The 20292-nt window shown below is 38.4% G+C and overlaps 1 protein-coding gene across 1 annotated transcript in view; it reads left to right on the top strand.

Annotated features, from left to right (window-relative positions):
• adgrb2 (adhesion G protein-coupled receptor B2) overlaps positions 1-20292 on the top strand; it is a 198544-nt gene that overhangs the window by 31729 nt on the left and 146523 nt on the right. The gene's annotated exons all lie outside the window — the stretch shown is intronic.

Genomic DNA, 20292 nt, shown 5'->3' with positions numbered 1-20292 from the left:
TGAACACTCCCTGGTTACAAATGCAGTCCAACGTTAACTCACAAAAAATGATGCAATATGTTTAGCACAGGATTAGTTCTGCTGAAATATATTGCCAGTGTATTCATAAGGGATACATATCTTAAATATAAAATGAACTTCACAATCTCATCTCAGGAGGGGTTCTGGCCACATGGGACATTATTACACATAGGAGGGGAACAGAGAACATAACACAAGGCAGAGAAGTCCAGTTCAGCAGTTACAATCTTTTAACTGTGCAGCTTTAAAGCAACTACTATTCCACAGTACTGGCTGGAAAAACAAATCCGATATCACGTCTGTGCTGTTATATGCAGTTAGCCAAACCCACAAAACTGAAACCAGTATCTGGCAATCTCCAAGATAATTTAAAGGTAATTTAAAGGTGGACTTTTCTGGTGGATGGTTCTATACCTGGCTCATGGAGATATTGCTTGGCATGGAACAAGAGATCAAGTTACAGTACCTGTCAGAATCATTTGGATCACTCAGATATTTCTTTAGCAACAAACTTATAATGAAATAAGTGCAATGAAGATAAGTTGGCAAGACAGTTTTGGCAAGTAAATGACATTTCAATGGAAATATATCAGTTAGCCGAGCACACACTAGAAAAGTTAGATGATACTCCTTTGAGTCTTAGTTTCTGTCATCTTGAGTCTTTTTATTGCGACTAATTAACACTTTAATACCTCTTAAGAGTTTGGTTTTTCTACAAAGTCCTTTGAAAAAGTGAAAGTGAGTTGATGCTATCACACCACGTTGGTGAAAGCATAAATGACTGCTCTTGAACGCTCTCGGATATGTTAATTGTACCTGTTCATTCCGCTACTGTCTGTGTGTTTGCAGCCAAGCACCATCACCGTGCCTCCACAGCATCAAGTACTTAAGTGCAGCTATTTAGGCTCTCGATGTAATGACTGTTTTGGTTCGAGCTAAGCAAAGCATGTCCAACTATTTCTCCTTTCCCCTTGTCTGGTTTTGTCTGGTTTGGGTCTTGCATATGCCCACGCACATTCGCCAGAGTCTCTCCTTAGGGATGCTGGGGCCGTCTGAGCGCTGTAGTGGTGGTTTTCATGTGCCTGTTCATTTGTCTCCCTGTTTCCATTTCTTGTGTAGCTACCACCTATGGAGAGCCAGATAGAGCTGCTATTACATGGGCTAGCCTGTGTCTGTGTTTGTGTGATATTGAACGCCGTTTGAAGCATCCCAGGCAATTTGAAGCAATGCAGCCAGAGAAACAATGACAAAAAGAATCAGTGCTGCTTGGATCTTCTGCTGTAACAGTGCAGGTCATCAACTTTACATTACTATTTACACTAAAACCTGATTTGAACTGTATTATCAGTCGACTGTACTGTGCTTAAGTCATGATGTTGCATAAAAAAATAATACTACTGAAAGCATTGCAGATTTGCATTCATGCTACAGATACTGTACCTAGCAGGTACTATAGATACTATAGTATCTATAGTATCTATAGTTTCTGACAGATACTATAGACACTATAGATACTATATCTATATATAGCAGCTGATATCATCAACATTCCCTGGGGGTGTGATGCTAACTGCAAGCTCTGCTGTGTCTAAAGTCTTTAACACAATCTGGCCAGAAAGAGCTAACCCAGGTGGAACTACAACAAGTGTGATGATTTGTGCTGTTAAACAAGCCTCTCACGCATAAAATTACCATTATAAGCCAGCTAGCATTGCTCATCAGTTTTTCAGTTAGTCACTCTCACCTTTTTTGTTGAAAATCAAACACCTAAACAGGACCATGAAAGCTTGTATTCATCAGAGGCTCCTGAAAATGTGTAGCCTGATTCATCTGCCGATTTCACTTCGTGGAAACCATCTGACCTGGCAGCATTAGGATACGTTGGCTTGACGTTAGGGGGGTACTCATGATGTATGTACTGCGCCGCTAATGGGGCTTTTTCCCAAATCCCGTAGGAAGAAGGGCAGTAAGGTTTTTCCCCTTGATAAAATTTACCAAACATTCTCTTTGTTCAGGCTTTAAATCGTCGACCTTAGGAATCATTGCCAATACAGAATGTATGGCTCGCCGCTGATTGGCTGGTGCCCAGATTTGCACTTCCGGGGTTCTTGCAAACCATCTAGTGTATTCTGAATTTGGACCTAGTTGCTGGAGAGAAATTAATTTGAACAGAGGCACTAGGTGGCGCCAGCCTTGCTAGAAAATGTGTTGTTTGAATCAATTTTGTAATTTTTCTTGAGTTTTCAGACAACAGCAAAAGACAACTTTTTGTTAGTTATTGCTAATATGTACATTGTGTCAACATGGTAACATTCCACCATCAAGATATTTTTTATTTATTTGACAGGGACATTGCACAGTAAATGTATTGCACAGACCAGATTTAGGTACAAGCTCATTTTCATCTGTAGGCCTTGGGCAAAGGCAAAGTAACATCAGGTAACAGTGTGCAGATACTTCATACTTCATGTAACATTTAAAATACAACTAAAAACAAACACCAACAAATATACAGAAATACATACAAATACACCCCCAGCATGATAAAAAGCATAAAGTATTTATATCTAATCCTCCTGCTAGGTCCTAACCAAGATTCTTGCTCAAAATGTTTAAAAAGGTGCCCCACTGTTTTGGAATTTCAAGTTCTGAGAATGAACTTTAAGGCTGACATATTTCCCCACTTGTGCCTATACCCCGCAGTGACAAGGGTTTCCTAGCCAATAAAAAAAATCACTATAACTTATGACAACAAAAGATCAAAATAGATGACCATGACTAAGACCTCCCAGTGGGATTTGCAAGCCATTTTAACATGTCTGCACAAAGACTGAAGTGAGCGATTCTTCCAAGTGCGTGCGCCACAGATGACCTTTCATTGAAATGACTGAAGATACAGCCCGAGGTGAGAGTTTGCTTCTTGTCCCAGGGCTAAGGCTATGAGATAGTGCTCGTGGACGCACTGGTGGTGGGACAAAAAGCACACTAAAGTCAATCAATGTGACTATTGGCGAAGAGTATTCAAGTGATTCATCAGCGTGGCGTGAGGCTGACTCAGGGATTTCTGAAGAAAGACTTTGTGAAAACGAAATTAGCAGAAAAAGAGAGATCATAATGAGGTGGTGATGCATGGATTGAAAAGTTTAGTAATGAATATTTGCTTGTGCCATTATGGATTCAAGTAACAATTCAAAACAAACTATTATATCTTTTCAATGGTCAAATGTCCTCAAAATGTAGACTTTAAAGGGCCTATTACTCTATTTTCTGATTTATGTTATTATTCAGATTCAGAAAACTGTATTGTATTGATTGTTGTTCTCTCAAACAGAAAACACTCTGTTACATCTTGTGATGTCATATGGTAATACAGGTTTTTAAACCACTTCATGACATCAAAAGGTGGAACAAAGGATTTTGAGCTTTGGACTAATAATGCAAGGTTACTCAAACATGTGTGAATGAAACAAAACATTACTCCAGGTATGTTTTGAGTTACAGCATGATAACATGACTTAATACTCAGTGAATACATTTCAACAATAACCCAGACGAAATGATTTTGCTGTTTTATTTTCCTTTCTTTCTAATTTTCCTGGCCTTGCACTCAAATGTCACAAACATACTTTTGTAGGTATTTTTAGTCCCTTTGTGTTTATTTTTTAATGAGACTTTTACAATTTGCTGTACCACAAACTGGGAATTGAGAAAACAGTCAGCCATTTTGGGGCATATCTTGACTCACTGTGCCCACAGGATAACGCTGTCCACTAACAGTAGATGATGGTGCAGCCACAGCAGAGTCTCCCCTCTGGGCTCTGAGTAAGACCCAAAATTAAACAGAAGTGAAAGCCAAAAATTAAAGTGCCGAGAATAGCTATTATGTGACCTGGGTCCTGTACTGACCATACTCAACCCAGACAGTCGTGTCCCTGCAGCCTGTAATTTCACACTGGTGCCTGTAGGAGACGTCTTTATGACATACAAATGAACCAAGATCATTATAATGACTGGGAATGTAACAGGTTGGCACGGCAAGAGCTTGGAAACTGTTTGCCTGAAGTTTACATCTTAACTTCAAGCAAACTGTTTCAAAAGCTGTGATGGGCTGTAATGGCTACAAGTGTTATATGCAGTAAGGCAGGAGAGAAGAGGTGGAGAGGAGGAGGTGAGAGAAGCAGTTATACATGTCACTTTAGTAACACCTGAAGTGTTCTTCCAGGAAACTAGAAAATATTCAAGGAACCAGTGTAAAACAAAACAACTTATATTAGCCCAAATAAGACTGGTCATATCTCTTGGACTGGGTGTATTGTTTTTTTGTTTTTGTTTTTTTATTAAATGCATTTAAGTTTCTGCAACAATAAGAAGAAGAAAAAAAAAGAATGTCAATTTTCCACAATAAAATTGAACATTATGCATTTAAAAAGGCAGAAATTAGGTGCTTGTTGTCTTTTACTGCAAAGTTTAGAAACATATTATGGCATGGGAATAATGAACGTTTCTATGAACCAGCACTGGAAATCTATGAATTCTACCATTCATTTTGTCTTTTTGACAGCATTGCTTGGTTGCATGGTCTACTAACAAACTAAGAACTAACATAATAGTCACCTACAGGACATAAATCATAGGCTACAACACTTGTGCCCAGAGCCCATGTTCCACATGAACCAGGACAAAACCAGGTCTAAACCAGGATTAATCTTGGACTGGAAGGGAGAAACCTGAGCCCGTGGAGCACATTGTCCGCTAAGCACAATATTTAGTCCTGTGGGTGTGGACCTCTGCACTGGTCCTTTCTCATGCAGTCACCCAACGGTGTGCGTGGGCCAATCCCGACACTCAGTCCTTGTTCAGTTCTAGTTTAGACCTGGTTTTCATCTGGGTTTAGTCCTGTTTTAGTCCTGGTTCAGTCCTGGTGCCCTGATGTCTCAGGTCACTATAGGACATTACTGGAGATATCATGAGCCCATGCAGGCTATTTTCACCATTGCCACTAGCTCAGGTTTGACATTTAAGTTGTAGGCTATTTTATATTAGTTATTTTTTATATCTCATATCGGGAGAAGAGGGTGGACGTGGTACCTCCGCGTACCACCCCCACTACACCCCTGGTCTAAAGTTTTTTTGTGCTCCAGACCAGTGATTACCAACCTTTTGTTTGGGTCCCCTTAGAATTGTAAGGTTCTGTCTGCATTCTGAAAAAAATATATCTATTGATAAAAATTTGTAGAAGATATTCAGGAAAAATTTATATCTTATAAACATAAGCAAATATTCCAAGTACCCTGTAACTCAGATACTAGAGTAGATTTTCTTCTTTCAATTCTTTTAATCCAGAATCTTACAAAACATCCTTATGCAACATTTTTACATTCAAATACTATTAATACTATTCATTTTCACCTTTCATCATACCCCTGATTAAGAACCACGTCCCTAGACAGCCAGATCACATACACCAACCCACACCGTTTTACATAATACAAAATCTAGGCCAACAATATTTGGTGATTCAACTTCTATTTCCACTTTTTATTTGAGTAGTCTAAGCTTGTGGTCATGTTTCTACTCATGGTGCACATTACCTTTCCTGGGAACATTGGCTGGCCAGCGAGAACAGGTCGAAAAGCTCATCTCAAGAAACAGATGATGGTGTGGTAGTCCTTGAATACTGAATGTTGTTCTGTCTGCAGTGACATATTTGTGATCTGAGGTGGGTTTCTCTGATGGTCAAGGCCACAGCGCCTGCCCACGTGCCATCTATCAGTGGGCTATATGTTTATATGCCATATGTATCCATGTATGTGACCGTCACATACACACTCTAGCATACTGGAGATAAAAAATAGGGTCAATCTTGTAATTAGGTTTTAGTTCCCTTGCTTATTTGCTTGCTGTCACCTAAAAGAGAAAAAAGGAAAAATGGCACAAAATAATACACAAAATATACAGATTTTTTTAATTTACCCATTAGGATTGTCAAAAGTATAGAAAAAGAGATATAAATCAATACTAAAAATATTATCAAAACTAGACACTCACTAGAGCAGGTATCAATTCTAAAAAAAAGTCACATTCACAGGACAGAAATGAGGGTTTCCTGAATAGCTTTAGAGAGATTTTGGGGTGTATCAGAACAAGTATAAGTCCCCATAGACTGGGATACGCCCACGGACCACTATGGAACATACCTGGATGACAGAAGTATTACATAGATATAACACCACATGGTTATATAAAAGAAAGTAATATTATTTAATGTTGAAAATGAAACATTCTATTTAAAGAAAGACTGAGGTGGGGACTTGTAAGTCTTGACTGGGACTCGAGTCAGACTTTAATCACTATTTTTAGGACTTGAGACTCGACTTGATAAAATGGACTACGTCTTGGGACTTGGTTTGGACTTGAATGTCAGTGACTTGGGATTTGACTCAGACTTGAGGCCTGTGACTTGAGAAGCACTTTTATATCTGAATTCTTTCTATTCTGATTGTAATGATTCACTCTAAGATCTTATCAAAAAATTGCATTTCTACTACTCTTATATACTCTATAAAGACTCATGTATAAATATATTATGACTTTATAAGTACAATTTATATTAAAGGTTATATAAATTGCAAAAATCTAAGTTATATTTGGTGCTTCGGTTTAAAAACTTGAGATGACTTGAAGCTCAAAGTAGACAACTTGGACTTATGGCCAGTGACTTGAAACTCGACTTGGGACTTGACTCGGACTTGAGGTCAAAGATTTGAGACTTATTTGAGACTTGCAAAACAACGACTTGATCGCACCTCTGGTATTTAGTATCAAGTCTATTCCTCAATATTGAAATAGAGTTAGAATTTTTTTATTGTGACAACACTAATCCCTATGACAATATATTTTGGAAATCCAACAAAAATATGCTAAAATATTTCCTTAAATGTACTAGATGAGGTTAATTATTAGATAAATAATATAAGAAAAATTATTACCAACAAAGTCCAGACATTCCTGCTCTTTTTGCAACTAACCTACACTGGCATGGAGATAAGAGTGTTTTTTATTCTAGTAGTTCAACCATTTTTGCATGTATTTTCTTTGTGCATAAGTGCTCTAACTGGCCTGGGGAACCTTTTAAGTTGACCCTGCAGTAATGTCAATAGACTTCTCACAGTAAGGATACCAGTTTATATGGATCCTGGTTAAGAAAGTACAAAAACTACTGTAAAAACATTCTGTCCCGCAAGTATGAGAGGAAGCCAGAAGGCACAAAACTATTCTATTCACACCTGCATGAAACAAATTGTACATTTCATGCCAACTTGTAACTAAGCAACTGTAGATGGAGCCAGTGATGCTTTGGACAAACACAAAATTGAGAGTGTAGCTTCATTATTTGTCGATATTGTCACTATAAAAAAACATCAGGCAAAATCTCATATAATGCACACTCTTCATCTCAATTGCAGTGACAGAAATAACACAAAATAACACTCTTTCATTGGCATATTGGGGTCATAAGCAGGTGAAAGCTACAGTATATGTGTGGGTGGATACTTTATTGTAAGTGTTGCTATGCATAAACCTACTTGAACTGGTTTCTTGGAAATTCCACTTTGCCATTACAGAACAAAGCACGCGTGTTGGAAATAATGATACTAGTTTAGCTCATTTAGTCCAGAATGAAATAATGGCAGGTAAAATGGTATACTAAGCAGAGGAACAGTGCCAGGTTACAATTGAGTTGTTGTCAAGTACAAAACAGAACACTGTGCAAGTCAAGTAGAGCAACTGAAATGCATTTTTATGATAAGAAAGTGCATATATACAGACCAGCAGTGTAAATGTACTATATATTTTGTACATTTGATTGGACATTGTGTTGGTCTGTTTTGTAATTGTAAATGGGGTAGCTGTTACTGAAGACTCTTTTTTTTTTTTTTTTTTTAAATGCAGTACTAGTTAACATAGTAATGTATTGTGTTGCTTTGCCTTGACACTTAAGACCTATTTTGTGAGGTAGTTTTCTGTAGCGTTTATGGTGTCCTTGAGCTACGTAAGCCTGTTGCGTTCCATTCCATTTACCTTGGACCTTTTAAGAGGACAATGTATAATTACACTTTTATGGAAATGATTTATGGAACTTGCACAATATTAGACTTTGATTGGTGTTTTTCCACTGCAGTGCATTGCTGCCTCTTTGCTCTGTTTTACCAAAGAAGGCTAAAGGCTGTGGCAAGTCTCTTGTGTAACACTGTTTTCTGTATGTGATTATAAGTATGATATGACATACTTGACAGGTTTTTATTTACCATAATCACCATCTCAATAATATACAAGGGGTCAGAGAAAAAGTAAAAGTTAACACAATTAACGTGTTTCTCAGTTAGTATTACAATATGTGTTGATGAGTTATGGTGAAAGAACTGTACAAACATACTATTCAAGTTAACATACCGTGCATCTGATTGACACTTTTTCTCTACTCTAATAAATACATTTTTCTGATTCCAGTACACTGTGTAGATGTTTGCTGCCCTCATCGGTGAAAATTAACCATGAAAAACAAAAATTATAGGAGCAATTTAGCAAGGCAACGTGCTAATATATCTGTGTTCAATGAATGCTGTTTGAATGTGAAACTGTTCATGCACAAGTCCAGTAATACTTTACGAAAATATGTGTTGAAAACCTCTGGATTTTTGATCTGTTACACAACTGTCTGTCAAAAAAATATGAGGCCTTTGAAGTGAAACCTTCTTGAATGCAGCAAAATACAGCTACAAGTATGTTTGAAAAGAGGCGACATTTCTCTAGCACTGTTACAAATTTGGGGATGTTGCCTCTAAAGGTGCACTGCGTAACATTTCTAGTGGAGGGTCTGCCACCTGCTTATCTAAGTAAACATGTTATTGCTTTGTTTAGAATGTTACAGAGTATAGATTAAACCTGTTTATCATGATGGAGACAAGCAGGTTAGAGCTCTACGCTACATTACAATTCAGATCTGTGGAGAGTCACCCCTGTTCACAAAAGCAATGATTGTATTTTTAACTAATAGAATGAATGTGTTTAATGTCATACCATGGAACATTCTGGGCAAAGCAATAACATCTCCATGGAGACAAGTAGGTAGCAGACCCTCCTCCAGAAAAGTTGTGCAGTGCATCTTTAAAGTAGGTTTTATTATAATATTAAAGTATGGTATTTTTCGAACTCTAAGGCACACTTAAAATCCTTTAATTTTCTCAAAAATTGTCAGTGCACCTTATAATCCGGTGCACCTTATGTATTAATTCTGGTTTCATGTTGTATATTCATATATTCATATATTCTACTGAGTCATGTCCTTTAGTCCAACAGAAGCTGAACCGCATCAGCGCACAAGTAGCAAGCTGTTTTTTTTTTTTTTTTCAGAACTTATAGTTTATGCAAATTATCCATGTTTTTTTAAAGTTTCATTTCTGTAAAACGTAAACAAATGTGTGCGCAAAGCTGCTTTTAACACATTAATACTCTTCACTTTGAGTTCTCCTCATAGAAAATAAAAATCCAAACTTAAATTATCCACCCACATTCACATTCATAATACACATTCACCAAGACAGGGAGGCAAAGCCAGGCAAATTACACCACTATCTGCCAATAGATCTTGGATGCCTGGGCTAAGGGATCAGTCTCAAGTGTCGTGTCTTTGTTTCACTTAATGCGCCTTATAATCCGGTGCGCCTTATGTATGGAAATAGACGAGAGAATTCAACGTTATTGATATTGTGCCTTATAATCCGGTGCGCCTTGTAGTCCGAAAAGTACAATGACTGTAACTCATGACTCCTCTTCTCTGTCCGCTCATCTCGAGTTCATTTGAATTTTTGTCTTGGCTCTGTGCATTGGCTGAGTATGTGATGTTCTGTCCCATTGACCCTTGTATCCTCAGTCGGGCTGGAGCTCTGTGTGCGGCATGTGCTTACTGCCTGGGTTGCCTACACTCCACTGCTTTGGCTAATGCTAATTGTAGCTCTGTTCATGCATACACTTGGTTTAGTCATTAACATTATCTGTGCAGTCAGTGTGCATTCAAAGCTGATTAGCAGTGAAATGCTAGGGATGTCACATAACCATAAACATGCATGGCCAATATTAGCATGTTTGCACACAAATGGAAATAGGCACAAAGCACAATTATGCGCAAGCTAACAGCAGGCTACTTACAGCCACCAAGGCGTAATTAAAATGTTTCCACAAAATAATCATTGGCCTACTATCTCTTATTTTCAGTGGTTCATGGTTGCAATTGCAAAGAATCACTTTTATAGCCTATCTTTCAAAGCCCACTACCAAAGTCTTTCGCTTTCTCTTCTTAAAAAAATATACTACTGAAAATATCTCTAAGTCTGACTTGAATAGCAATTTTATTCAACACCAGCAGGAGACTGTCACCATAGCAACTCAGTGCAAGTCTGAAGCCAAATGTGAGCAGAACTCAATCTTATGGTGTGGCTATAATCAACACAACTGTCTGCAGTCGATATAAGGCTGGGTTGTTTTAGAAGTTATATGTTCTGTTTTGATTTGTGGACATGGCAGCAGAATACAGCAGATAATAGCAAGGACTATTCTGTGCCCAACTTGATACTGTAGAATAATACGTTTCCAAAATGAAGAGATGTACATATTGATTCTTTGCAGTGTGATCACACTGGGGGTGCTCTACATGCATGTGTATGGCAAAATGCACTCATTAGCAAACACAGCCAAAACTGTTTTAAGAACTCAAGAAAAAATACAAAATTGATTTAAACAACACATTTACAACATGAGTATTCACATCAATATGAGCATTCATAATACTGTTTAGGTGATTTTCAACTGTGACTAACAGAAAAACTGTTGGATGATCATTGACTATCTTGTGGCTGTAATTTGATATCTGACAGTACAAATCACCTCTTGTAATTTCAGCTAAATCAGCTCTTTCAGGTCAGTCTGTGTTAAATTAAACTCAGATTAAAGTCTAATTTGAGGAATAGAGTTCAAGATAGAGTAGTACCGGTACCCTCAATTAGCATCAAGCCCTGAGAGAATGTTGATCACATCAGCTGCAAAGTATCAATTCTAAGTACTCCTATCAAGAAGGTGATTTTTATAAAATATATTGTGCCTGTCCAAAACCGGGATACTTAAATCACAGCAATATATGGTACATCTATCCAACACTTTAGAGGATTGCTTTCACTTGCTTAACTTTTTAAGGCAACTTCAGCTTACTTGCTACCTACATTTGGTCATTATTGAACAGGAATTGGGGATTGTTATTGTTGTCTGCTTATCAAAGGAATATCTCCATAAAGCTCTCACAGTGCATCTTGTATGTGCATTATATTATATTACATACAGAATTTAGCATGTAATGTGATTATGTGATTATCATGACGCTTCCCTAAGCAGCAACCTTTGGAATTTCAACTCTAGATGATGACAGTATTGCACTCTATCTGTCACCACATTAATGAGTTACATTAGGACGTTTTGCGTGCCAAGGTGACCCCGGTGAGGACCCAGACATTTCGCCTGCAGCTTTGTAACTGCGTAATTGGTGACACTCTCAAACAGAGATATCTAAACGCTTGTGGCAAACTGGGGTTAAAATTTATCTGCCATTGATCCATTTAGCTACCAGCCCTGAGTTTTAAACACTGCTAGCTAAGTTCATAGTAAACCTCAACCACCATTGGGGTATAATTTTGTGTAATTGATCAAGCCAATCTAGAGCACTAATGTTACGGCAAATGAATAGTCAAGGCCAACAGCTCATTGATTGTCTTGTGATTGTTGCTATGGGTTACCTAGTCTCAACTCTAGCACATCTCTATTCACATTCACAAGGAAATAGCAAAGTTTTATAATCACCTCATAAAATATTTTTTGAAATGTAGAAATCAGTTTTTAATCAGAAGATATATTAGATATAATCCATGACTAAGCAATCTAACTTCTATATTAACTTCTAACAGTTAACGCATAACATACTTGGATCACTTTTAATGCTATATAATTGCCGAAGACATCGTATTAACATGTTTTATAGGTCTCACTTTCATTTTTGGCTCTGCTTTGAGTGCCCCCACCCTTTGCTCCCCCTTCAGAGAACTATCACAGCACAATCCCACTAATGAAACTACTGTACATTGCATCACATACAAGTGAGCATTGCACAGAATTTTACAGCTAACCATAAAGACAGTATGAATAGGCCCGCGAGAGATCACTAAATTACTGAACCATGCATGGATGACATATAAAACATCTTCAGGCATGTTTTTGATGATGAGGGAAGAGTATTTTAAACAGGGTAGAAAGCTAAACAATGATTTTGCATAATATCCCCTCTTTAAAAGGAATAAAGGACAAAACAGGCAGAAAAAGCAAGATTAAACCACAACTTGTACTGTCAAAAACAAAACAACAATGCAAGCATACCTCCAGTCTGAGAACCTGTAATGCAGCCTGACAAAATGACTAGGCACGCGAGCCTGGAGATTTGAAAATATCTAATAAGAAAGAGAAAATGTGGGGAGAAGAGAGACAGTTTGAGACTTCGGATGAAATGAAACAAAGCCAATTTGGTGGTAGAGGAATTTGCCCGGCCCTGTGTTTATTCGTGTGTATATAGCTGTGAAGGTGCACAGCCGTATGTATGAGCGACTGATATGAAAACAGTGGTGGACGCCGGGGTGCAGAAAACTCGATTCTGAATCCATTTTGAAGGCACATAACTGACCTTGAGCCCCCTGTAGTAAGGCAGAGGCTGTGTGGCCCCAACCTGATTCCACTTCTCTCTTCATATCTGCCATGCGGCGATGGGGAAGGCGGGGAGGAGAGAGAGAGAGGAGAGACAGGGCCAGATGGAGTGGATGTGGCTGTCCGGTAGCTTATAAAAAGCCCATTATGGTGCACTTCTATCAGTTTGGGCTCTCCCAGATGGACCCTGGAGTAAATGACCAGCACCAGAGAAGCCATAAGCTCAGATTTGATATATAGCTGAAAATAGCCGTGTGCGTGTTTGTGTGTGCTCATTTTGCCTGGCTGGACACACTCTCATACACTATACATGCTGTGTGTAGTGGAGTGTCTCACTGTGTTTTTACATGCTATTTGATTTACACAATGGTTTTACAAGGTTACCGTATGTCTCTCTTTATGCCTTATAAACCATACATCACATTGCCATAGACATTGGCTGGTTAGTTGGTTATGGTTTCATGTTTAGCTTGTTAGCTACTTGACTGACATTGAAGGATACATTTTTAAATAAACTGGAGAAATATAAATTATTAAAAGCAAGATGTTTTTCTGTAGACATCAACTCCATCCGCAAGGGGCCTGCATTGTATTCCCTTTTATGCTTCAATTTTATTTTATTTTTATCATGCATTAGCAGTCTATTTTGATAAATCTGTGCTCAGTTAGTTTGAAAATTGTAAATCCAGTTAATAATAACATTAGGTCATGAAATAAGCAAAGCGAATCCCAGCTGTGTGCCTGCCCTCTTCCCTGGTTCCAGCAATCCATCCGCCATATTTACTTGTACTTGTGCAGGTGTTCGTCACAGCACGTCCGCACACCACATCAAGGTATTTTAAAGCTCTGTTGTCGTCGCTAATGTGTGTAATTAGGTATTCGCTGTGCTGTGGGCTAATTCTGTTTGTGCGTGTTTACGGAGACTGTGGCGATCTCTGCAGTGTGGTGAAGAATCTTTCAACAGCCTGTGCCCGCTGTGCCACAGACCCAGCAAGACAGACATGGCACTTGTGTATCCTCCTGCAGGCTCCTTTCACTGATTTGAACTTGGGAAAATAAGGAAATTATGAGGGGCAAGAGCAACATTATGCTGGCCTTATATCTGTTTTAGTCATTTTGGCATACATTTCTGTCTCATTCTACTCCCCAGACTGTATTGCATCTGTAGGTGTCGTTGGCTATGTCCCAGAAAGATTTTTGCAGCTACCTTCTCATCTTATTGACAAGCAGTTTAGTTTTGTATTTTCTCCAAAAATACAAAACTAAAATAAATAATAATAAATAAATAAATAAAAATTGCTGGATGAGGCTAAAAAAATTTGCATTGCCTACACCGGACCTGTCTACTGTCGAGCGAACAAATTCTAACGCTGCGAGGTCAGACAGCTTCTATGAAGTGAAACCAGCTGATGAATCAGGCTAATACCAGAGGGGACTTCTAGGCCTAAACCTTTTAGCACTTACACATTAAATTTGAATAATTAATTAATTGTAAATAGTATTCAATTGCGCCGTTCCAGGAAAAGGGGTGTGTTGCGTGTGTCGCTAGGCAACTCCCTCGGAAAACCGACTCGGAAGGATCATCGGTTGCAGGGCTTGTTCTAGATTCGTGGTTTAGTCCCGTCCACGCCTTCTCGCGGACCGATGTTACACGTGTGTAATGTCGGGAGCGGCCACCAGCTGGCGCCACACTGTTTTGCTTGTACTAATTTGATTGACAGCTAGCTTGAGCTGCGCTTCACTTTTGACAGAGTTCAACAACAAGAAATAATGAGAAGATTCTTTGGTCAGATTGTTGATATTTGGATCATTAATGGGATTTATTTTCAAAGAGGAGCTTATTTGTGTTCGCTGTGTAAGTTTCCTGAAACGTTCAGAAAAACAACTGCGCTGCTAGCAAACTCGGACCCGTGCTCGGGTCTCATGGAGCACAGAATGAATGAACTGTTGGATTACACAGCGGATGGCCTGATTTACACGTGCATCTGAGAAGACAGCTGCGGTGAGTGTGACTTTAGTGTAGTAACAGTGCAGTGCGTGTTATTGTTAGTTATACTTATAGTATCTCTGTGCAGTCACTACTGGATTATATCTAATAAGACACATAAAGGAAACCATGTGACTTTTGATGCGTGTGGTTGTATCGATCATCTGATGAAGAAGTGTGTGGAGACCTGTGACGTTTCAATCTTATCTGTGGTACTCATGGTTTTTTGCATCTGTTTGCAGCTCGCCCTGCCTCACACGCACCTCTACAGGTGTGTGCAGGGACTCAGGATGTTTACGGATGCTTTGTCATCTTTACTGACAGTTGTATTTGTAAATGTGAGTGGCTGAACGACACTGTTGCACATAGTAACTGTAGCAGCATGCAAGTTAATGGTACATTACATAAATAAAAATAAGGCATTGTACATTCAAACTGAAGTAATGTGTCAACATGTATATTGCAGTTTTACAAACATATCAATATATCACAGTTTTTTTTTTTCAATCTTGTGCAGCCCTTGTCTAGCCCCCCTTTGGCCACTCCATCAATGTCACTGATTTTGAGAGGAAAGCAAAAGAGACATCTGGTGTAAAAAAAAAAAAAAAAAAAAAAAACTATTTTGCTGTAGTGACTTTTTAATTAAAAAATAATAAGCAGAATAAGCAGTGGAACAAGCAAAAATGCTACTTTCCTATTCATTTACTAGTTTTCAAACATAACAGTATTTTTTCTTTGAGAAGATTGCACCCTGTCAACTACAAAATTACCATTCTTAAGACCTAGAAAATGACAATGGCCACCTTAAACGCACCCAAATGAACATGCACTCTTTGCTCTGCCTTTTTGCTCCAACATCTGGAAGAGAAAATCGAAAACTTGAAACCAAAGCGATATCCTGTGGCAGTGTGTCAGTCACAGGTACACCATTTCACACAATTCACTGTCAGCAGCCTGCCGAGTGACTGACAGGCGTCACTGTGACTACGCCGCAACCGCCATTCTGTTTGAAATGGCCTTTTATCTTTAATACTTTGCCTTTGAACACTGTAAGCGCTCTGCTTTGTGCACCGCTAGCTCAGCTCTGCTACATTATGTTCTTAAATTCCACTTTATTCTGAAAAACTTTTTTATTTCAAAGTTTATACTGCCTACTTGCTAGTTCCAGTTGGAAAGCTCTTATATTGTCTTTGATCTGCAGGCGCAACTGGCAAACACTGCTGAATTCTGGACTGACCACATGTCCTCATTTGCCCCATATATCGACCCCGTGCAGAGCTGGGAGTGATAAAGCCATGGATGAAGGGAGGCCCAGATTCCCCAGAGATCAGAAAAATAGCTGAAATTGTCGGAAAGGGGACACAGTTAGGTTGTGGAGTACGTGATGATGTGTCCATTAAAAGGCAGTCCAGAACATTAAACAATATAGCGAGGTCTACAAAGATCAGGCCGCGAAGGATTTTATCCATATCGATCTTTTCTTTCAACTGTCCTTCGCTTCATACCTTTCCCTCTCTTTGCTCCATCCTGCCATGCACCAAAGAGAGCGTGGAGTAGCAAATCCAACCGTAATCCACCAGGTAATTTTCAACGTTCATTTTTTTCTGGCCCTTTTTCCGCTGGCTCAGAAGCAAAAGAGAGATGGATTAGAATACACAGTCATTCTCAGTCCTGAAATGCTGAAAAATGAACCATTAGCCCTAAAAAGCGTAGTGTTTCTGTGATATAGAAGTAAATGAAAGTGAAATGAGAAGATACAGGGTGTTTTGTCTGGACGGCAGTGAAAGAATAAAGCTTGGTTTATACTGAGGCATATGCTAAATTTGTGGGCGACACAGTAAAATTTGTCACTATGCATAGTTTATATAAAAATGAGCAGGATTCCCTGATAGCTACTTTCGATTTCTACTGCCTGCAGCCACAAGCGCCAACTTTATTTTCCTAAAAGCAAAACATATTGTATGGCAAAATGAAGTAGCGTACTGTGAGTAAAAAATTTGGCCAGTCACACGCAATAATACAACATAAGGTTACATTTTACACAATAGTTATATATTCCGTACAGAAAGTATCCAAGTGGGGGAAGTATCCAAGTTTAAGGCATACAGAAAGAAAAACTTTAGATAAAAAACTTTTTTTCTCTGTTGATGTTTGTCAAGTCTATATTATTATTTGCAAAAGAAATGAGTTAAAGTTATACTTGGAACTGGGAATGGACATGGTCAGTCAACATGATTACTTTTTTGTTACTCATTATAGACAATTGTCAACAGTGATTTTCCATAATTCGTACAAAAATATATTACTAATTCTTGGATTTATATTTTTAGTCACTAGAATATCTAGCAAAATTTTGTATATACCACATTGCAAATGAGTATTTATTTTACTGACATATTAAATGCATACAGAGCCAGTAAACAGTATATAGGATCAAATTAGAGAGACCTGGACCTACCCAGTTTATTACTATTTGTATATTGGGCTGTATTTAACACACTCTTTGTACAAACAGGGTTATTTGTCATCTATTTGTTTCTTCACAGATTTGTCCTATTCCTACACCTTATTTATCCAGCTGAGCCTTCAGTATTATTGCTGTCTATGTAATTTGTATTATTATTATTATGCATCTAGAATCCATATGAATGACATATGACAGCTCTACACATGTGTAATGCACTACACAAAATGTACATTCATGAAGATCCTGAAGAGATACTAACAACGACAGTGCACTGGTCAGACAGGTGCACTTATAATACAGCGTGCTATGTCACACACATCATGTTAGAACAGCGCGCTATCACTTACTTCACAATGGTGCAAAACTACATCTTTCCTGAAGAAAAGTCCTGTATTTCCCTGAAGCGGAGTAGGTCAAGAACAGACACATGTTCCTCCACACTTGTGTAATAGTGCTGTTATTCCACTGACGCTGTCGCTCCTTCATAAACACGAGACGAAGCGGAATCCTTGCTGCAACAGCCACTCACTTCCTCCATTTCACACAAACTAACCCTGAAACTAGCTCACTGTTTCGTTAAATGATGGCCTGTATTTCTAACTAACATCTAATCATTACAAACGCAAAAGTACAAACAATGACTTGTCACTAAAAGCGGATTATTTTGTGACACTCGTGTTGAAAGTTAGTGCTAACTGCATATCTCCAGTTCTCGTGAATGATGATATGCGTTTATTCAGCTCTGTTTGAGCCAGTTGAGGTCCTTAGTACACATGTGCAAACCTCTAAAACAACCAGCTGGCCTCTCTGGTTGTAAGAGCGCGTGCAGAAAGCATGGAAGTATAAGCTGCGCTCTCAACATGTGCCTCCAGGCCACCGTAGAAAGGCAAAACAGCACAAGGTAATGGGACGTTCGGAGGTGCGGTTGTTACAATTTTGTTCAGGGACCAGAAGAGTGTAGTAAAGGACACCGCCACTACAGCCATGTTTCAAATGGACAGAAGTGAAGAGAAAACGGAATTATTTTGATATAATTCAAAACTATTTAGTTTTGACACATGATGATTTTAGATTTTATTGGTCAACCACTGCTTGCCTTAATTGCCCTGACCACACACCACTGCAAAACAGTATTTAGTTATAGCTCAATACTTTCTTAGTAGTACCTGCTGTCGAACTAGATTGTATGCCCCGTCCCTTCATTTAAAATACTCTGACTGTTCATAATATTCGTTAACCATGTACGACAAGCCCCGGCACAGCAGTTTAGTAGGCTGCAGAAGATATCAGTCTCCCTGCACACTGCAACACGCTGTTCTTCTGTTTAAATATGTTGTTTTGGGCTTTTGTTGAAGTCACCCTGCTGAGAACAAAACCAAACCAAAGAATGAGAGAGGCGTAGAGTGAATAAAAGAATGTGGAATCAAATAAGACAGACATTTGTCCACCACAGACACAGGCCAAATTAGAATAGCTACACCTAAGTAGCCTTAATAAAGTATGAAGAAATTCAGTCCATAATGAAAAATGCTTTATTAAGATGGATTCAGGCTTGGTAATTAATCCTAACCTTAAACCCTTAATATGTAGTGATTAAGTCTGAATCCATCTTAGGGTCCACCTGTTTGTCTCCAATGAGATTGCTTTGCCTAGAATGTTCCGGATTAAATCTGTTTTATCTACAGCTTTATCTATCTCCATGAAGACATGCAGGTGACACAAATTAGCTATACTGAAAAGCTCTTTAAGTAAGTATTGAAAATCACTAATACTGATACTAAAAGGTCACATTCACAGGAAAGAAATAAACTTCAGAATGCTCTTGAGTTTTATCAGAACAAATATAAGACCACATAGACTAGAATAAGTTCATGAACCACTATGGAGTGGTAGGAGTACACACAGATATAAAGCCACAGGCTACAGGTACAGGGCAAGTATTTGGAAGGGCACATAGTTCAGGCAAAGGTAAAGCTATATACTGTACCTTTAAGTCTTTGTTCTTGCTATATTGACTCTGATGAGATTAACACAATGTCAAATTGTTGTTACCTGCTTAAAACCATACCTGGAGTCGTGATGTGTTTCTTTGACACATGCTTGAGCATCCCTGCATTATTAATCTGTCTTCATTTCCAAAGCTCAAAATGCTCTGTTCCACCTAGTGATGTCATGAAGTAGTAGTTTTCAAGTTACCACCTTCCTTTTACCTTTTGACAATTCCAGGATTGAAATTATCCAAATGATTCTAGTGAAGGTGTAGGCAGTTCGTTACGACATGACATCACAAGGTGGAACAGAGTGGTTTCCATTCTAGAGACGAACTCATTTTAAATATGCAGGATGAGTTAAACTTGTGTGTTAAAAGAAACAACTCCGGGTATGTTTTTGATGAGGAAACTTCATTATAACACAGATTAGAAAATAGTTTAATATGGGCCCTTTAAGGCTAATTAAGGTAGTTATTATCAAGTGTGACTAAGGGGTGAGCAAATCTTAGTTATGCTGCGTGTGCATATCTGTAGCTTGAAATGCCCCTCGCCTCATAAATGCTACAAGAACATTTTAGTGTCATTTAGTGTCTTCATTTTAGGGTGTTTTGTAACGCGCACACACAAAAATGGTTTCATGTGGATAATTGAACTTGGAATGCATTTCTCTTTGGTACTTTGCACAAATTCTCCTGAAATATCCCCATGGGGAAAAAAGTACTTCTGTGAAAATGATCTTTTAAATCAAATTAAGTTTCTCTTGGAGCTGAAAAAATGGGCAACTACATTGTTTTTAATTCAACTTTTAACATGTTTTGTGAATGATTGCAGAAATTATAGATAGTTGCGAGTGAAAAAGCTCCCTCCTATTACAACACTGGAGTTGTATTGATTCCCTTTCAAATAGCAGACCTGACAATACCTGTTATTTGAAATGATGTGTGCTAGAATGTCGGTGTTGCAACATCAAACTGGAATTTCAAATGCAATGAAACAGAAACAGGATGTCAATGAATGAAAACAAATTG

Source organism: Boleophthalmus pectinirostris, unplaced genomic scaffold (assembly GCF_026225935.1).
Source record: "Boleophthalmus pectinirostris isolate CB_2022bp ecotype Guang Dong unplaced genomic scaffold, ASM2622593v1 HiC_scaffold_21, whole genome shotgun sequence".
In the NCBI taxonomy this organism is placed as follows: Eukaryota; Metazoa; Chordata; class Actinopteri; order Gobiiformes; family Gobiidae; genus Boleophthalmus; species Boleophthalmus pectinirostris.
The sequence above is the reverse complement of the archived record's forward strand: the minus strand, read 5'-3'. Positions and strand labels throughout refer to the sequence as shown.